This window comes from Tupaia chinensis, unplaced genomic scaffold (assembly GCF_000334495.1).
Source record: "Tupaia chinensis unplaced genomic scaffold, TupChi_1.0 Scaffold147554_1, whole genome shotgun sequence".
NCBI lineage: Eukaryota > Metazoa > Chordata > Mammalia > Scandentia > Tupaiidae > Tupaia > Tupaia belangeri.
Genome location: NW_006207406.1, coordinates 1,042,608 through 1,046,144, shown reverse-complemented (window position 1 = coordinate 1,046,144; position 3,537 = coordinate 1,042,608). Strand labels below are relative to the sequence as shown.

The 3,537-nt window shown below is 39.5% G+C and overlaps 1 pseudogene; it reads right to left on the bottom strand.

The window, feature by feature from the left end:
• Positions 1 to 1,771: 1,771 nt before the first annotated feature.
• On the bottom strand, positions 1,772 to 3,073 carry LOC102470870 (26S proteasome regulatory subunit 4 pseudogene; annotated as a pseudogene).
• Between the last annotated feature and the right edge of the window lie 464 nt (positions 3,074 to 3,537).

Sequence of the window (3,537 nt, the reverse complement as noted above, 5' to 3'; positions counted from 1 at the left end):
GTGAGTGGGATCAACTATAAACAATGCTCCAGTTATATTTTCTGAAAAAGATCATCTTTGGCTGAATGAATCTCTTAGCGTTATACTAGTATAACCTCATTTCCTAGACTAAGATATGCAGAGATTATTCAATTAATAAAGATTTGATATACTCTGATTTTGTCGGGCAGTAAGAGACTAAGACCTAACCACTTGTTTGGAATTTCTTATGTGCTTTTAGAGTGGGTTCCTGTTTCAGTTTGGAAACTAGATGTCTTGTTTTCAAATTAAAAGGAGACAGTTTTCTTTATCCCTGTCAATGTCATTATCAGATTCTATTTATGAAATAAGTGGATCATGTTCAGGTCATAAACTGTTCATGATCAGTCCTTTGATTCAAACTGTTGCAGTGTATTTCTCTTCCATAGCCCCCTAAATACTGTGACAGAGACCCAAGTCAGGTACGCTCCCTTCCAAAATCAGCTTATCCTTTGTAGGCAAAAAAGCAATAGTTCATTTCTACTACAACTCCATGGGGCTTGTTCAGTGCAAAAGAGACTTTAAAAGCACTGTTATATTAAATTGGCTATTCAAAATGACAATTCGTTTTCTTCCTGAAGAAAGCAAAAGCTGTATTCATTATGCATTAGAGTCTCATACTGGAAACGTCTATCTATAGTTTGCTGATTTCAGTACTCTCCATAGTAACAAACACAGAGAAACATCTTTTCTTTGTAGTGAATGTTCCATAAATAAACACAACGTCAACTGATGAAGTTTCCTCTGGAGATACTCATGTGCCTGGCATCTAGTTCTCTATTTCTGAAAACTTAAGATGTCACAGGAAATGGAGCATTTCAATGCGGGATGAAAATGACTCCAGGCCAGAGGCGTCAATGCTGGCGACTGCTCGGAATTGTTTGCCTTCCTCTACCACACAGAGCAGGGTGACTGTTCAAAGCTGATGATCACTTCGAACCTGGACATTTTGGCTGATGACTTAGTTTTGTTTTTGTTTGTCTGTTTTTCTGTTAAGTGAGATAATACATATAACCATGTTGCTTAGGTTTTGCTACCTGCAAAAAATTACAAGATAAAATATTGCACATAAATGCTTACAGAGTACTATATTAGACACTGCAAAGGGACATTTGGAGAGACTGGCATTTCTTTTTCTCCATAGCAAGATCTGTTCCTTCTTTGCATACAGGAAAGAGCAAATCTGCATTCTGGGCATTATGGTGAGAACTGGTTTACCTGGACCTCTGCTAATCAAACCAAAGCAGTCATTTAAAAACTTTGTGCCCTAGGGCTCATAGAATTCCAGGAGAAAACTTTTAGAATGATCCCTGAGGTGAGCAATGTTAAGGAAGTACACACAAAATGATAAAATGAGAACAAGAGACCAGTTTTCCTCTACATGTTTTCCACCCTTTGTCTCTTTAACCATCATGGCATTAAGCAAGAGTGCGTATAAAGAAGCTAAGTAAATGAATAGCATAAACACAAAGGAAGTAGAAAAGACTCAAGTCAATGCATGCATGCAGACAGAACAAGAAATCTCTTTTTTTTTTTTTTTTGAAAGAGCACACTTTATTGGGAAGCAGAGTGCTGCACACTGACCAGCAGACAAAGGCTGCCCAGTGGGCGCCCTCCACATAACACTCCAGCAGGTACACGGGAGGTTTGTAGTAAAAATCAGTCGGGACATGGATTCTTCTGGGCATGTTCCCAACCTTGTTCTCCACCTCAGGAAAACCGCCAACCACTTTCCTGAAGCGATGGTGGTTCACTAGAGATAGAGCCCCTCAGGGGTGCCTTCTTTTTTTTTTCTATAAAGAACATTTTCTTTAGATTTTTTAAAGTCTTCATTTGTTACTTTCATTCTTCATTCTCTCAAGGCCATCAGACCAGCTTCTGTACAAATTGCCTTGATGTCGGCACCAGACAGGTCATCCTTAGCCAAGATCAGGTCGTCCAGGGTTACATCATTGACCAGCATCATCCTACTCATGTGAATCTGAAATATGTGTTTCTTGGTCTTTTCATCAGGCAAGGGGAACTCAGTCTTCCTGTCAATGCAGCCTAGTCTATTAAGTGCTGGATCTAAACTCTCTATTCGGTTTGTTGCCATAATAACTTTCACATCTCCGCTTGAATCAAATCCATCCAGCTGGTTCAACAGTTCTAACAGTGTTCACTGAATTTCTCTTTCACCACCAGAATTTGAGTCATATCTTTTTGTCCCAATGGCATCAATTTCATCAATAAACACAGTGGGTAGTGCATGCTCTTCAAAAACTCGAAACAGTTCCTGAACAAGTTTGGGTCCATCACCCAGGTACTTCTGAATCAGTTCAGAGCCAACAACTCTCAAGAAAGTGGCTGAAGTTTGGTTTGCAATTGCTTTGGCTAACAAGGTTTTATCCATGCCAGGGGGACCATAGAGAATGATCCCCATGGGGGGCTTTATGCCCATCTATTCATAATATTCAGGATTGGTGAGAGGAAGCTCCACAGATTCCTTAATCTCCTGGATTTGGTTGTCCAACCCCACAATATCGGCATAGGTCTGCAGGGCCTTTTCCACCTTCATCACTGTGACCAAGGGATCCGTGTCATCCATCAGCACCCCTATCACTGCATGCACCTTGTGTTTGAGCAGGACCGAGTGGCCTGGTTCCAACAGATCATTGTCTACAAATGAAAGATTGCTGACATAGTGTTCTGAGCCCACAGATGTAGACAGGATGGCATGATTGTCACCAATGATGTCTTCCAAGTTTTCTACCGACATCAGGGTCCCCCTCAGATCATCCACCTTTGATATTTCTTCCTCTTGCTTTTCTTCTAACGGTTTTATCTGTTCCTGATTTCTAATGAATTCTTCTTCCATGAGAAGGTACTCTTTAATTCTAATTTCAATCATTTTAACTGACACTGTGTATGAAGTGTCACCAGTGGCAGTTTGCTGGCAGCATCTGGTCCCTTAGTTTTCTTCTTTTTTTTCCCCCACTCTAGTTGGGACAGGAGGTTCATACTTCTTTTTCTTGTCCTTGTCATCCTTCTTGCCACCACTTAGACTTTGACCCATCTTCTTTCAGCTGCTTTCGAATTCTCATTTTTTTAAACTTGTAGCTAGTTGGATGAATATTTGGCAGAGTTGAATGAGTAAAATAAGTATTTTAACAAAATAAAACTTATGGTAAAAATAATCTGATGTTTATTTAAATTACATGTCAGTATATGATGATGAAGTCTAAGCTTAAGTTATACAAATATTCTAAATACCATTTTAATATAGCTAGATTAAATGTTTCTGGAGTTGACTGGAAGGAGGAAAAGAAGAAAGTGGAAACCCAGAAGATGAATGGATCCATAACACAAAGCAACCTAGAGAACAGTTCCCACACTTCCGAGAAATGGGATTCTATCACCTAAATGTTTGAGAACTAATCACAGATTCTCTCTGATCTCAAAATCATCTTCCCTCAGGGCTGCTCTGTTGTACTTCTTCAAGTCAAAGGATAGCACCATTTATATTCTAGACCTTGAGAA